At 39.6% G+C, this 17,829-nt stretch overlaps 1 protein-coding gene across 1 annotated transcript in view; it reads right to left on the reverse strand.

Annotated features, from left to right (window-relative positions):
• The window catches only part of Arhgap15 (Rho GTPase activating protein 15), a 594,474-nt gene that overhangs the window by 482,465 nt on the left and 94,180 nt on the right, over window positions 1-17,829 (reverse strand). The gene's annotated exons all lie outside the window — the stretch shown is intronic.

Genomic DNA, 17,829 nt, shown 5'->3' on the forward strand with positions numbered 1-17,829 from the left:
GTTAATACTCTAAAATTAGAAGCCTACTTTTACACATATTTCACTGGTTATGGATAATAAGAAAAAAAATCAATACTTATAGCAATGATTCGGCAGAGGGTTAAATAAGAAGCTCAAAGCTCTGTTTTTCTGTCCTGTGTAATATCACACAGGACAGTGACAGACATGAAAAATTGAAGCCACATACTTGTTCGACCTAAAAGTAAAAGAAACATTTGAAGGATCATACTGTAATAGAAACAGCTCTAGCTTCACGTTTGTAACTTCAGCAAAGCTACTTAGAACTTAGCTGCATCAGAGTGAACATAGAGACGATGGATTGAGTTAATCTCATGGTTCCTCAAATGTTTGTAATTTTGTATATGAAAAAGTTCAAAACATATGAAATATCAACAAAGAAAAATTCACATTTAGTTGGACATGGTGCCACATATCTCTAACCCAAGCACTCACAATGCAGAGGCAGGTTGATCTCTGTGACTCAAAGACCAGTCTGGTCTACAGAGATACTGTCTTAAATACTTAGAAGAAAGAAAGAAAAAAAGAGAGAAATATCCTCATTTCAGACTTTAAAAGTACATGTATAAACTTTATGTACTAAGGTTAGTTTATTTATTAAGTAGATCATAATGCATAGTGTTTGCTTTCTTCTATACAAAGTACATAATAAATGAAAATTTTATTTCAGTAATTCTTAATAACCAACTAATGTAAATGTTAGCTACAGTTGCCTAAAATTTCACTTGAGTCATAGTGAATAGCATCTACACAAGTTTAAATTCACAAATTTTCAGGTGTTAAAGCAAAGGGTAAGTTTGGGATATTTCTTTACTATTTTCCAAGGAAGTTCTGTATAGACAGATTTTTTTTCAACAATTTTCATATTCCTGAGACAATCTAGGTTTCTTTACTAAGAAATTTAATAATTTCTCCACTTGTTTTATATAGAACATCCTGAATAATAAGTCTAGAAACATTTTTAATACTTAAGGTAGCTTTCAATGTCATGAACTTTAAGTCAAAACTTGAAATTAGGAATATAAAGATGTTAAAATATATTTTCTGTACACAATTGTTGCCTCATACCCACTATGTCAAATTTTATTGGACTTAAAAAGATCCAATTTAAAAGTAGCAAGATTTTGTTTTTTAACCATTATGGTAAGATAAGAGATATTTACCTTTCAACAACTAAAGTGCATGCCTGTGGGGGAGGTGCAGGGGGCAGCGAGCATAATTTTTCTGAAGGAAAACACCTCACCTGGTTGGATAGCAGTCCACAGCATGCCTTCCACTTATTTTCAGCAGGAGCTCTGTGGGAAAGCCCCTTAACATCATTCACGCCCATTAAAACTATTGCGATCAGTGTGTTTCACAGGTTCATTTTTCACTGACACCCAGGCTATCACTACTGTAGGTCTCATGAGGAAATAGCAATGTAAGTTACTTCCTGTAGAGTTGATTGAGTTATGTCATACTCAGAACTAACAATCATCATGAAAGAAATAAAGCTAAAAGGTCTTATCTCCCCATATAATGCAATGGGGTGGGAGGGGCAGTAGCAGAATTACGTTATGTAAGGAGCACTTTGCATATATCCAGCAGTTTCTTAAGTAGCACCTCCCTCCGAGTAGGCCATCCTTGCAATAGTATGAGGCAGTTACTGCTATTACTGCTATGTGTTAGGTAATAAGCTATGTCAGAATGATTCTGTTGTGTAGAAGTTTCCCAAGGCAAATGGATTAAAGGGGTCAGACTTTTTTTTTATTATTATTTTAAAATATTTCATTTTGTTTCATATGTTTGAGTGTTTTGCCTGAATGCATGCTTATGCATTACTGGTGCCTGCGGCGAGAGAGGGCAGAAGATCTCCCAGAATTGGAGTTATAGATGGTTCTGAACCACCTTTTGAGGCAGATAATTGAACTCTCGTCCTTTGCAAGATCAGCAAATGCGCTGAACGGCTGAATCCTAAGGGTTGGAATTTAAATGGAACTAGAGCCACTTTCTGCTTAGTGCAAAACTGGAGAGCAAGCCTGGGGCTTTGCTCATGCGTTGCAGCCAAATGCTCTACCACAGAGACGTAGCCGCAACTCTCAAAGTCTGTTCTTAACCACTACGCAGCCCTTGACATTGGAATTACCGTTAGAATGATATTTAGGAGAAAACACATCAGACTTGGGGGAGAGCTGTGGCTTGTTCATCAAAGTGCAGGCCAGGCATTGATCTTGTTTTCATCCCCTCTACTGAGCTGGTCTTGGAGATCCTTATCCATTTGTTGTCTTTATTTGCAATAGCTACTCTGCCTCCAAGTCTTCATGCAGCTGGCTCCTTTACATCAGGTCCCGCACCTTATCACCAATGGTTTGGGACATTTATGTAAAGCAGCCATTTCACAGTACTCCTGGTGACTTCCACCCTAAGTCTTACTTAACTTTACTCCAACCTGAAAGCAACACAAATATCATTATATACTGATTGTCTCTGTTTCCCTCTTGAACTGAGCTTTCTCGATATGGGGTTTATTTGTTCTTTTCTTCACTCTTTTTCCCAATGTATGGAACAGTGCCTGGTACACACTTGGGGTTCAGTGAATATTTCCTGAATTCCTGAATGAGGAAATATATCAACCGGAACTAACTTTTCTGCTTTGAAAGAATGTCTTGAGTACCTTTAAATATTTACTTTCACATAAATTAAGATTTCTAAAAAAATTTTTTTTCACTGATAAATGTGTTGAGTTTATTTCAGGGGAATCGTACCAACCTTAACAGGACCTAGATGGTGTGATTCCACTGATGTAACATTTTTGAGATAACAAATTCACAAACATGTTGGAAATTTCCAGTACTTATATGGAAGGTAGCAGGAAAAGGACTTGAGGCCATGAAACCATCATTTGTAATTTGGTGAAGTGATTACAATAGTTAATGGATTCATGAAAAATGCACTTGAATTGTATGGACTCAGTCTAAACCATTCAGCGTGCAGCTTCTGTATCAATATGTCACCTGTGCTCCATCCTGAAACTCCAGAGTTGAAGGAAGTATTGACTGTTCCTTTATGAATTTTCTAACCAAGGCTGAGCATACGGATTACTGAATCCCTAGCATACATAAGGTGCTGGGTTCAATCTCATCTAACACACACACACACACACATACACACACACACACACACGAGTGGGGGCGGGGGGGAAGAAATCTGTATTAGGAGCTCTTAAAGACTCTACCTAATTATCTATAGAAGTCTCTATAATATTGAAACAGAGGACCTCAGTAGGCAAAGAGCACTTATCAAGTGCCTATGAATAATAATTTACTTTTATCCATCTCCTTGCAGCAAGTGCTTGGCAACACAGTACACAGCCTCTCCTTTTTAGTCATTTTTTTATCTTAGTAGTCCACTGGTTCAGAGTAATGGAGCACAGTTAACATTGTCTTATTCCTTATCTATCCATAGGACTAGATCAGCCTCTGTGATCTGTATCTATCTGCCTAAAGCTTCGTTCATTTGCATAAGACTGGCCTGCATGTAAATTAAAAGTTCCTGGAATATAGGTATCACACAGACTCTTAGCCCCTGGTCTGCTTAACCTCAGTGCAAGAGACAAATCTACCTAAGGTCTTCCTCTCCCTAACTCCTGATTCCATCCAGAGAACTCACACTCGGCTTTGCCTATTTGTGCGTACCTTTTTACTGTCAAATAGAATCCATCATTTTACAGCTTCAGTCATGAGAAACAATGGAGAAATGCTGTTTAAAATACCAACTTGAGGAGACCGAAGATGGTGGCACCAATCATGCACAGCATCGATTGGCAGGATGGAGCCTAGGGACTGTGCTGGGAGCTATAGACCACAAGACCCAGAAAGCCCTAGGTGAGAGGGGTCCACATGGTGCAGAGCACAGGTGGGTCTGGCCTGGGGCCATCCAACTGGTCCATGGAAGATGGGTGTCCAGTCCCCAGAGATTGGCCTCATACCTTCCTGCGAGTGGCGTCTGCGTTCTGCATCTCAGACTCAGTATCTGGGACTGAACTCTGGGTGGTGAATGCCAGCATCTGTATCTCTCCCAAGGGAGAACCAGGAGAACAGTGGGTCTGACCTCAACCCACCCCGCTAGTCCACAGAGGGACCCAGGAACCATGCAGGGGTTTAGAGGCAGCTGGCTTTGGACATGAACTCTGGCTACAGCATGGTTCCTGCACTCTCTGGCAGATGGAATTAAGGGCCTTGTGCCTAACATGTATGTGCATGCACATGGGAGCCCAGCCAACTGACTGCCACAAGCCAGTGTGTGCTTGCACACTGTACCTCCACTCTCTGGCTGACTGAACCAAGGCCCCAGGGCCCTATTTTGCACAGGAATTGAAACAGAAGACCAGCCAACTGCCACAAGGCAGCTCGCTATACCCACACTCTCTGGCCAACTGAGCAGAGGCCCCAAGGCCTGAGTGGGAACAGGCATATCTATGAAAGCCCAGTCAAAAGCAAGCACTTAGTAACTACACTCTCTGGAGGACTAAGCCAAAGCCCCAGGGCCCCAGTGGCTGAGGGCAGGGTCTCCAAAGCCAAGGCAAAGGCATGATAACAGGCTGTACTTACACTCTCTTGGACTGAACCTTGGGCTACAGAACACCAGCACCAACCTCTGCTTGCCCAGTAGAGATCGCAGGGTGTGGAGCAAAGTCCCCTGCAGCTGAACCCAGGTCACCTACCTGATCCAGGGAAAGTTTCCCTAAGCCACACCAGTGAGGGATCTCAACCTATAGACATTAGCCAACAAACTGCTCTCAATGGCCAGTGAAGGAAAACAGAAACTACCTCCCGATGTCAGAAACAGCAAGATGACTAAAGGTCAGGGTAAAAAATCACTAACAACAAAAAACAAAATAATATGGCATCTGCAGAACCCAGTTATCACAAAGAATTCAACCCTGGAAACACAAGCCCAGTTGAAGCACAAGAAAATGACCTCGAATTCTTAATAATAAAGATGATAATGGAGGAAACAAACAAAATCCGTAAACAAATTCAGGAAGATGCAGCCAAACAGATTGAGGACCTTAGAGAGGCCATGACAGAAGCTATAGAGAGGAAATGAAGAAATAAGTGGAAGAAATTCAGGAAAATGAAAACAATCAGACAAAGGAAATCAATAAAATGGTTCTAAATCTGAAGATGAAAATGGACATAGGGGAGGGGAATAATGGGAAAATGGGAGGGAGGGAAGAATGGGAGGATACAAGAGATGGGATAAACATTGAGATGTAACAAGAATAAATTTATTTTTAAAAAATCAAAAAAGAAAAGAAAAGAAATTGGAAACAATGATAAAATCGCAAAGAGAAGAAAACCAGGAGGAGAGAACTTAGAGAAGAAAACAGGAACTGCAGAGATAAGCATCAGAATTCAAGAGATGGAGGATATAATCTCGTGTGTAGAAGACACAATAGAAGAATTTGATGTAATCATCAAAGAAAATGTTAAATTTGAAAAATTCCTGACACAAAACATCCAAGAAATCAAGGATACCATAAAAAGACTAAACCTATGGATAATAGGAATGGAGGAAAGAGAAGATGCCTGGCTCCAAGGCCCAGAAAATATTCTCAACAAAATCACAGAAGAAAATTTCCCCAAGTTAAGGAAAGAGATGCAAATAAACATTCAAGAGGCCTACAGAACACCAAATAGAATAGAGCAGAAAAGAAAAATCCTCCTATCACATAATAATCAAAATACAAAATATACAGAATAAAGAAAAAAAGTAAAGCATCAAGGGAAAAAGGCCAAGTAAAATATAATGGCAAACCTATCAAAAACACACCTGACTTCTCAGCAGAGACCATAAAATCCATAAAGGCCTGGGCTGAGATCTTGCAAACCCTAAGAGACCACAGATGCTATTCCAGACTACTATACTGAGTGAAGTTTTCAATAACCATAGATGGAGAAAACAAGATATTCAGTAACAAATACAAATTTAAATAGTACCTAGCCACAAGTACAGCCCTATAGAAGTTACTAGAAGGAAAACTCCAACCCAAAGTGACAAATTACAACCAGGATAACAAAGGAATTAGATAACTTCACTGTAGCAAAACATAGCCAGACAAACACACAAACACTCTATCACAACCAACATCAAAATCAAGGGACTTAACAGACACTGGTTTGTTGAGAGACACTGGTCTCTCAATATCAGTGGTCTCAACTCTCCAATAAAAGGACACAGACTAACATAACGGATGCATAAACAAGATCCAACATTCTTCTGCATTGAAGAAACACATCTCAGCTACAATGGTAGATATTACCTCAGCATAAAAATGTAGAAAAAGGTCTTCCCCTATAAAGAGGCAATGGAAGAAACTCAGGAATATACAAAAAATCAGATGAAAGAAATCAAAAAATCAGTTCAAGATCTGAAAATGAAAATGGATTCAATGATAAACACACAGACAGAAGAAAAACAAGAACATGAGACCTCAGAGAAGAAGGCAAGCAACACAGAGGTGAGCTTTTCTAACAGAATCCAAGAGATGGAAGAAGGAATCTCAGGGCTAGAAGATACAATCACAGATATTGAATCAACTATTAAAGAAAATGCCAAATCTGGAAAACTCCTGACACAAAACATCCAAGAAATTAAGGACACCATGAAAAGAAGAAATCTGAGGATAATAGGCATTGAAGAAAGAGAAGACATCAGACTCCAGGGCCCAGAAACTATTCTCAACAAAATCATAGAAGAAAATTTCCCCAATCTAAAGAAAGAGATGCCTATAAACATACAAGAGGCCTACAGAACACCAAATAGAATTGACCAGAAAAGAAAAACTGCCGCCCGCCACATAATAATCAAAACACAAAAAGCAGAACAAAGAAAAAATATTAAAAGCTGCAAGGGAAAAGGGCCAAATAACATTTAATGGTAAACCTATCAGAATTACACCCGACTGCTCAGCAGAGACCATAAAAGCCAGAAGGGCCTGGACAGAGATCCTGCAAACCCTAGAGACCACAGATGCCAGGCCAGACTACTTTACCCAGCAAAATTATCAATAACCATTGATGGAGAAAACAAAATATTCCATAACAAAAACAAATTCAAACAGTACCTATCCACAAACCCAGCTTTACAGAAGGTACTAGAAGGAAAACTTCATCCCAAAGGGTCAAGCTACAACCAAAAACTACCCAGGAAATAGATAACTATCCCATGGCAAAAACACAACTACACAAACGCTCGACTGGAAACAACATCAAAATTAAGACTCTTAACAGTCACTGGTCATTAATATCTCTCAACATCAATGGCCTCAATTCTCCAATAAAAGACACAGACTAACTGAATGGGTACATAAACAAGATCCAACATTCTTCTGCATCCAAGAAAACATCTCACCCATAATGAAGGCATTACCTCAGGGTAAAAGGTTGGAAAAAAATATTCCAAGCAAATGGTCACAAGAAGCAGCAGGCGTAGCCATTTTAGTATCGAACAAAATAGACTTTCAACCAAAATTAATCAAAAGGGATGAGGAAGGACACTTCATACTCATCAAAGGTAAAGTCAACCAAGATGATATCACAATTCTGAACATCTATGCTCCCAATACAAGGGCACCCACTATGTAAAAGATCTCCTAAAAAAGCTTAAACCACACATCGATCCCCACACAATAAGTGGGAGACTTCAACACCCCACTCTCACTGAAGGATAAGTCATTGAAACAGAAACTAAGCCGAGAAATAACATCATTAACCAATGCCATGGGTCAAATGGATCTAACAGATATCTATAGAACCTTTCACCCAAACAAGAAAGAATACACCTTCTTCTCTTCACCCCATGGAACCTTCTCCAAAATTGATCACATCATAGGTCACAAAGCAAGCCTCAATAGATACAAGAGGATTGAAATAATACCTTGTATCCTATCAGATCACCATGCTCTTAGGCTGCAATTCAACAACAACAGAAATAACAAAAAGCCTACACGTACGTGGAAACTAAACAACTCTCTGCTAAATGACACCTGGGTCAGGGAAGAAAGAAAGAAAGAAATCAAGGAGTTTCTGAAATTCAATGAAAATGAAGAACAACATACCCAAATTTGTGGGATACATTGAAAGCAGTGCTAAGAGGAAATTCATAGCACTAAGTGCCTTTAAAAAGAAATTGGAAACATCGCACATAAGCATCTTAACAACACAACTGGAAGCCCTAGAAAAAAAAGCAGAAACACCCAAGAAGTAGACGCCTGGAAATAATCAAACGCAGGGCTGAAATTAACAAATTAGAAACTAAGAAAACAGTCCAAAGAATCAACAAAACCAAAAGCTGGTTCTTTGAGAAAATCAACAAGATAGACAGACCATTAGCACACTAACTAAAAAGGCAGAGAGACAGTATTGAAATCAACAAAATCAGAAATGAAAAGGGAGACATAACAACAGACACTGAAGAAATTCAAAGAATCATAAGATCCTACTTTGAAGGCATATACGCCACAAAATTTGAAAATCTAAGGAAAATGGATGATTTTCTTGAACAATTTCACTTGCCAAAGTTGAATGAAGAACAGATAAACAAGCTAAATAGTCCCATTTCCCCTACAGAAATAGAAGCAATCATCGATGGTCTCCCAACCAAAAAAAGCCCAGGGCCAGATGGTTTCAGTGCAGAATTCTACCAGACCTTTAAGGGCGAGCTAATACCGATACTCTTCAAGCCACTCGAAAAGATAGAAATGGATGGAAAATTACCAAATTCATTCTATGAGGCCATAGTCTCATTGATACCTAAACCTCACAAAGACTCAACAAAGAAAGAGAATTTCAGACCAATTTCTCTTATGAACATAGATGCAAAAATACTAAATAAAATACTTGCAAAACGAATACAGGAGCACATCAAAGATATCATTCATCATGACCAAGTAGGCTTCATTCCAGGCATGCAGGGATGGTTTAATATACGGAAATCCATCAATGTAATCCACCATATAAACAACTGAAAATAAAAAACCACATGATCATCTCCTTGGATGCAGAGAAAGCATTTGATAAATTCAACACCCATTCATGTTTAAAGTTTTAGAGAGATTGGGGATACAAGGCACTTTCCTCAACATAATAAAGGCTATATACAGCAGGCCAATAGCCAAAATCAAAGTAAATGGTGAGATACTCAAGGAAATTCCTCTAAAATCGGGAACAGGGCAAGGCTGCCCACTCTCTCCATATCTCTTCACTATAGTACTCGAAGTTCTAGCCAGAGCACTAAGACAACAAAAGGAGATCAAGGGTATCCAAATGGGAAAGGAGGAAGTCAAATTATCCCTCTTTGCAAATGATATGATAGTGTACATAAGTGACCCTCAAAAACTCCACCAGAGAACTCCTAAAGCTGATAAACACCTTCAGCAAATTGGCTGGATACAATAACTCAAAAAAGTCTGTAGCCTTCCTATACACAAATGACAAGCTTGCAGAGGAAGAACTTAGGAAAACCACACCCTTCACATTAGCCACAAGCAATATAAATATCTAGGAGTTACCCTAACTAAGCAAGTGAAGGACTTGTATGAAAAAAATTTCAAAACTCTGAAGAAAGAGATTGAAGATGACTTGAGAAGATGGCATGATCTTCCTTGCTCATGGATCGGGAGAATTAACATAGTAAAAATGGCCATCCTACCAAAAGCAATCTATAGATTCAATGCAATCCCTATCAAAATAACTACACAATTTTTTAAAGACATTGAAAGTTCAATTCTGAACTTCATATGGAAAAACAAAAAACCCAGAATAGCTAAAACAATCTTGTACAATAAAAGGTGCTCCGGAGGAATCTCCATACCTGATCTCAAATTGTACTATAAAGCAATAGTAATTAAAACAGCATGGTACTGGCACAGCAACAGGCTGGTTGATCAGTGGAATCGAATCGAAGACCCAGATATGAATCTACACTTATGGTCACTTGATTTTTGACAAAGAAGCCAAATCCATTCAATGGAAAAAGGATAGCATCTTCAACAAATGGTGCTGGTCTAACTGGAGGTCTATGTGTAAAAAAATGAAACTGGACCCATATTTGTCACCTTGCACAAAACTCAAATCCAAGTGGATTAAAGACCTCAACATAAAACCAGAGACACTAAGCCACTTAGAAGAAAAAGTGGGAAAGAGCCTGGAACATATTGGCACAGGAGACAACTTCCTGAACAGAACACCAACGGCCCAGGCCTTAATGTCAACCATTAATAAATGGGACCTCATGAGGCTGAGAAGCTTCTGTAAGGCAGGAGACACTGTCAAGAGAACAAAGCGACAGCCTACAGACTGGGAAAAAATCTTCACCAACCCTACATCTGACAAAGGTCTAATATCCAAAATATATAAGAACTCAAGAAATTAAACACCACCAAACCGAATAACCCAATTGAGAAATGGGGCTTGGAACTAAACAGAGAATTCTCAACAGAGGAGTATCAAATGGCTGAGAAACACTTAAAGAAATGCTCAACCTCCTTAGTCATCAGGGAAATGCAAATCAAAACAACTCTGAGATTCCATCTTACACCATCAGAATGGCTAAGATCAAAAACTCAACGACACCACATGCTGGCGAGGATGTGGGGAGAGAGGAACACTCCTTCATTGCTGGTGGGAATGCAAACTAGTACAGCCACTTTGGAAATCTATCTGGTGCTATCTCAGAAAAATGGGAATAGGGCTTCCTCAAGACCCAGCTATTCCACTCCTTGGAATATACCCAGAAGATGCTCCAGCACACAACAAGAAAATTTGCTCAACTATGTTCATAGCAGCCTTATTCATAATAGCCAGAACATGGAAACAGCCTAAGTATCCCTCAGTAGAAGAGTGGATAAAGAAACTGTGGTACATATACACTATGGAATACTACTCAGCTATTAAAAACAAGGAATTCCCAAAATTTGTGGATAAATGGATTGAGCTAGAAATGATCATAATGAGTGAGTTAACCCAGAAGCAGAAAGAATCAAATGGTATATACTCACTTATATCTGCATACTAGCCCAAGGGGCATGTCCCACGAAAGCCTTCACTTACCAGGAAACTGGGACAGAGGGGAAGGCATCCTATTGGGACTCTAAATGAGAGACGCATGGGACAATAGCAAAATAAAAGGATACAGAGGGTCTGAGAAATCTACAAGTAGAACAATATGATAGGCAGATTTGGGCCCAGGGGTCCCGCTCAAACTAAGGCACCAGCCAAGGACAATACAGGAGGTAAACTTTAAACCCCTTCCCAGATCTAGCCAATAGTCAGAATATTCTCCACTGTTGAGTGGAGAGTGTGATACGACTTTCTCAAGTACTCTGGTGCCTCACATTTGACCATGTCCCCTGGAGGGGGAGACCTGGTGGCACTCAGAGGAAGGACAGCAAGTAGCCAAGAAGAGACTTGATACCCTATGAGAATATATACGGGGACGTAATCCCCCTCAGGAACAGTCATAGGGGAGGGGAATAATGGGAAAATGGGGGGGGGGGAGGAATGGGAGGGAAGATACAAGGAATGGGATAAACATTGAGATGTAACAAGAATAAATTAATAAAAAAAAAAAAAAAAAAAAAAGAAAAAGGTCTTCCAACCAAATGGATACAAGAATCAAGCTGGTGTAGCCATTCTAATATCTAATAAAATAGACTTTCAACCAAAGTCATTCAAAAGAGATGATGAAGGACATTTTATACTCATCAAAGGAAAATTCAACCAAGATGACATCACAATACAAGGGCACACATATTTGTAAAAAACTTTAATAAAGTTTTAACAACACATCGATCTCTGTACATTAATTGTGGGAGACTTCAACACCCCACTTTCACCAAAGAATAGGTCAACAAAACAGAAACTAAACCAAGAAATAATGACACCAACTGATATCATGAATAAAATGGATCTAACAGATTTATACAGAACTTTTCACCCAAACACAAAATATTATACCTCTTCTCAGCACCTCATGGAACCTTCTCCAAAAGTTATCATGTAGTAGGTCACAAAGCAAGCCTCAACAGCTACAAGAAGATTGAAATAATACCTTGTATTCTATCAGACCACTATGGACTAAAGCTGGACTTCAACAACAACAGAAATAACACAATGCCTACACATATCTGGAAACTGAACAACTCTCTACTCAGTGACAACTGGGTCAGGGAAGAAATAAAGAAAGAAATTAGGGACTTGCAAAAATTCAATGAAAATGAAGGTACAACATACCCAGATTTATGGGACACATTGAAAGCAGTGTTAAGAGGAAAGCTCATAGCACTAAGTGCCTTAATAAAGAAATTGGAAACATCTCATATAGGCAACTTCATGACACATCTGGAAGTCCTAGGAAAAAAAGAGGCAGAAACACCCAAGAGAAGTAGATGACTAGATATAATCAAATTCATGGCTGAAATAAAAAATTAGAAACAAAGATAAAAATTCAAAGAATCAACAAAACCAAGAGCTTGTCTTTGAAAAAATCAACAAGATAGACAAACTATTAGCCAAACTAACTAAAAGTCAGAGAGATAGTATCCAAATCAACAAAATCAGAAATGAAAAGCAAGACATAACAACAGACACTGAAGAAATTCAAAAAATCATTTAGTGTTACTTCAAAAGCCTATATGCCACAAAATTTGAAAATCTAAAGGAAATGGACAATTTTCTTCATGGATTCCAGTTGCCAAAGTTGAATCAAGATCAAATAAACAAATTAAATATTCCTATTTCTCCTACAGAAATAGAAGCAGTCATCAAAAATTTCCCAACCACCCCCCCTAAAAAAGCCCAGGGCCAGATGGTTTCAGTGCAGAATCATACCAGATCTTCAAAAAAAAGCTAATACTGATACTCTTCAAACTACTTCACATAATAGGAATGGATGGAACATTACTAAACTCGTTCTATGAGGCCACAGTCAACAGAATGAAGTGACAGCATACAGACTGGGAAAAGATCTTTACCAATCCTACATCTGACAAAGGGCTAATATCCAAAATATATAAGGAACTCAAGAAATTAAACAGGACCAAACCAAATAACACAAATAAGAAATTGGGTTCAGAGCTAATCAGAGAATTCTCAACAGAGGAATATTGAATGGCTGAGAAACACTTAAAGAAATGCTCAATGCCCCTAGTTATCAGAAAAATGCAAATCAAAATGAGTCTGAGATTCTATCTTCTACCCATCAGAATATCTAAGATCAAAAACTCAAGAGACAGCACATACTAGTGAGGATGTGGAGAAAGGGAAACAATCTTTCATTTCTGGTGAGAGTGCAAACTTGTACAACCACTTTTGAAATCAATTTGGCACTTCTCAGAAAATTGGGAATAGGTCTTCCTCAAGACCCAGCTATTCCACTTCTTGGAATATACACAAAAGATGCTCTACCACACAAGGACATTTGCTCAACTATGTTCATAGCAGCCTTATTCCTAATAACCAGAATCTGGAAACAACATAGACATCCCTTAGTCAATGAATGGATAAACTGTGGTATATTTACACTATGGAATACTACTCTGGAAATTTGCAGGCAAATGGATGGAACTAGAAATGATAATCCTGAGTGAGTTAACCCAGACCCAGAAAGATACACATGGTATATACTCACTTATAATTGAAACTAGCCCAACATGGATATCCTCTGAGAGTCTTCACTTAGTGGGGGATTGGGACAGATCCTGGGACTTGCTATTGGGACTCCAGGTGATAGTGGTACAAGAGAACAGGGAGATAGAAGGACCCAGAGGATCCAGGAACCCTACAAGAAGACCATCACAGCCAGTGGATCTAGACCCAGGGTGGCCTGTACAAACTGCTGTACCAACCAAAGACAATGCATGTAGTAAACCTAGACCCCCATATTCAGATGTAGCCAATGGACAGCACATTCTCCACAATTATGTGAAGAGTGGGGACTGACTCTGACATGAACTCTGATGCCCCCTATTTGGCCACTTCCCCTTACTGGGGAGGCCTGGTGGCACTCAGAGGAAGGGGAAGCAGGCTGTCCAGATGAGACGTGACAGGGTGTGATCATACGGTAGGGAAGGAGGTCCCCTTCTGTCCCAGGTCTAGGGGAGTGGAATATAGTGAGAGAGGGAGGGAAGGGAGAGCAGGAAGATACAAGGTGGGGATAACAATCAGGATGTAATCTGAATAAATTATTTTTTAAAACCTCAACTTGAAAAATTCACTCTCAGCCACCCCTAGGTCCTTTTCATTATCTTCAGAATCACCAGGTTCCTGTATTCATATTCTCCTGCTGCTCATATTCCACTCTCCTCGGAACCCCCTATAGCCTGGTCTTTATTCTCTTTTCTGATTAGTCTAAAATGTTTTAACTGTTATGGTCAACAAAAGTCACCTGACATCTAGTCTCTGCTCCTTGGATCATTACAACTTATACTACAAGGTTGTCTAACTGGGGGTGGCTACTTTATAGGTTCTTCTTCCTTCCACCTTTTCAACCCTCTAACACTAGAAAAGAGAGAAGTGAGAGCATTGAGTAGAGTCAGGGGGTCTGAAAGGAGGTGGTCTTATCATTAGACTACTTCTTGCCAATTAGGGGCTTTACTTCCTTGGAGCAAGTTTGCTCTTCACCATCAGGATCATCTAACTTCTTCTTGTTGTTTCTTCTTTCCACATGAGTACTTAACAACTTGTGGCTAGCAACAACCAACAACCAACCAACCTCCCTAAACCAACAACAACCATGAACTCTACCTTTTAGGGCTCTAGCATAAATTTATACACTCTGAAAAGTTCCCCGAATTCCAAAACAAACAAACACAGAGACTATTTGTGTCTGGCAGAACCATCCCTCTGCTAGAGTATGAGGCAAACCATAGAGAATTGCTGAGAACACTCTGAAACAGCTCCATATCCCCACACCTGGGATTAAAATGAAAGTATATTTGAAAGTATATTCTTATAATATTTCTGTGTTTTTAAGAAACCAAAATTCCAGAATTGTCACTACCAGGTTATGCTGCCATCCTCCAAGAAATGCTCTTGTTCCTCAATTGTTAGATACATGTTTGCTCCCACACTTTTGTCTTTTATATGCCTCTTTGTTTCTTTTATCTGCTTCTCTTTCTCTCCAGATTCTAAATAATCCATGGTTAGTTTCTAAGTAATCTCTTGATTACCCTCCTTAGCTCTCATTATTTCTATTAACAGCTTACTGTAGATTTTAGTCTTGCCCCTAATCTGCCTCCATTGTTTGTAATATGTTGGCTCCTCAAACTATTTCTCTGTCCTAACCCCTCCAGAATCCAATGGTAGTCCAGAACTCTATTTTTTAAAGCTAACTACTATTAGACCATGGCATAGGGATCTCAGGGCAGTGGCCTTCTTCTTCTTAGACTCCCCTACTTTTCTCTATTGCATGTCTTGTTTAATTACCTATTTACCAGTCTATCTGAAATTGTTTTGATTGCTATCACCTCCCTCATCACTGATGGCCAATGAGTTTCAAAGCTATGCGTCCCAAACTAGCCTTGCTGTTTCCATCTTGTGACCACAATCCTTTGAAAACTTGTGTGTTTGTTTATATGAATTATTCTAACTCTTTCTTCTGTAGCCAGTAAAAATAAACCTCTTCTAGTCATTTACCACATTTTGACTCCTCACCCTCAGTGCCTTTAAATTTCATATTATTTCATCTGTGGAATCTGTTCTCTATAAAATAATGTCCAACTTCCTCAATAAGGTGCATAGGCTCAATTTCCTAATTGACTGTCCTTTCAAGTCTTCTTGCTTTCCTTTTCCATGCTACATATATCTGTGGAAGTTTTCAAAATGCAACATGTTCTTACAACATAAATCATAAATCACGTATGAACTTGATGGATAGTTGTAATAGAAAATACCTAGATTCTGTCCAGTGCCTTAATGATTACAAATAAAGAGCTCTTAGGAAAGTCTTTATGTAATGTCCTTAGTCATGATGTAAATGCAAATCAAAATGCCTCTGAGATCCCATGTTACATCCATCAGAATGAATAAGATAAAAACCAAACATGACAGTACATGCTGGTGAGGATGTGAACCAAGGGGAACACTCTTCCATTGTTCGTAGGAGTGCAAACTTTTACAACCACTTTGGAAATCAATCTGGTGGTTTCTCAGAAAATTGGCAACAGCTCTACCTCAAGACTTCTGGGCATAGCTTCACCAAACCACAAGGACATTTGCTTAACTATATTAATAGCACCTTTCTTCATAATAGCCAGAAAATTGTAACAATCTATATGTTCCTCAATTAGAGAAATCATGGTACATCTACACAATGGAATACTATTCAACTATTAAAAACAAGGACATCATAAAATTTTCAGACAAACAGATGGAAGATCATCCTGAGTGAGGTACCTAAACCTAGAAAGACAGGCATGGCATATACTCACTAATAAGCAGATATTAGCCATAAAGTACAAGATAACCAAATTGCTGCAATCCTCAGACCCAAAGGAGCCAAGGAGGGACCAAGAGAGGATGCTTGAATCTCACTAGGAAGAAGATATAAAATAAATACCTGAAGTAGATGAAGGGAGGGAACTGGGCAGGAGTTGGGGGGAAGGGAAATGGGGGTGGGTGTTCTGGGGAGGATCAGAACTGAGAATGGAAATTGGTGGTGAGGGGCATCTCTGGGACAGGGGATGCTCCCAGGAGTCTATGAGGTGACCCTACCCAAGACTTCTAATAGCGGGATTTAAGAAGCCTGAAGTTGTCACCTCCTGTACCCAAGACGGAAGGAGGAGGACATCAACCCTCCCATAAAACCTTTGACCCAAAACCTGTCTCGCCTACAAGAAGTGTACAGAAAAAGATGGAACAGGGATTGAAGGAATGGCAAACCAAAATGACTGGCCTAGCTTGAGACCAACTCCTTGGGAGAGAGCCAACCTCTGTCACTATTAATGATACTCTACTATGCTTGCGAACAGGAGCCTGGCGTAACTGCCTTCTGAGAGGCTTCATCCACCAGCTGATGGAAACAAATGCAGAGACCTGCAGCCAAACAATAGGCTGGGGAGTTCTGTGGAAGAGTGTGAGGAAGGATATAGGGAGATGGAGATGTCAAGGATACTTCAAGTCCTATAGAGTCGACTAACCTGGGTCTGTGTGTTTGTGTGTGTGTGTGTGTGTGTGTGTGTGTGTGTGTGTGTGTGTGTGTGTGTGTGTGTTTACAGGGTGGGGGGCATTCACAGATACTGAACCACCAATCAAAGAGCACGCATGGGTTGGACCTAGACGTCCTACAAATATGTAACAGATATGTAACTTGATCAACTAGTTGATCTAACAATAGGAGTAGGGCCGTCTCTGACTCTATTGCCTGTCTCTCAATCCCTTCCCCCTGGGTGGACTGTCTTGACAGGCCTCGGAGGGAGAAGCTGTGCTTAGTCTTGGGTGACTTGAGGTGCCAGGGTGGATTGGTACCCCTTTGGAGGCCTCCCCTCTTCTGAGAAGAAGGAAAGGAATAAAAGGGAGTAGGGGGCCATATGCGTGGGACTGGGAGGAGAATAGTGAGGGAGCTTGGATCAGACTGTAGAGTAACTTATTAAACAAATAAATGAAAAATAAAATAAAATAAAGAAGTGACTTAGGTTGAAAAGACAATTGTGGGGCACTGTAGAACAGAAAAGCCTCAGTGTTTAAGTGTTAAACATCCGAATAAGCAGTTTAGAAAAAGTGGTAACAGAATCAAGACTTTATTCAAGAAGCCTGATATTAAAGAACGCCT

The sequence above is a fragment of the Acomys russatus genome, chromosome 24, assembly GCF_903995435.1.
Source record: "Acomys russatus chromosome 24, mAcoRus1.1, whole genome shotgun sequence".
In the NCBI taxonomy this organism is placed as follows: Eukaryota; Metazoa; Chordata; class Mammalia; order Rodentia; family Muridae; genus Acomys; species Acomys russatus.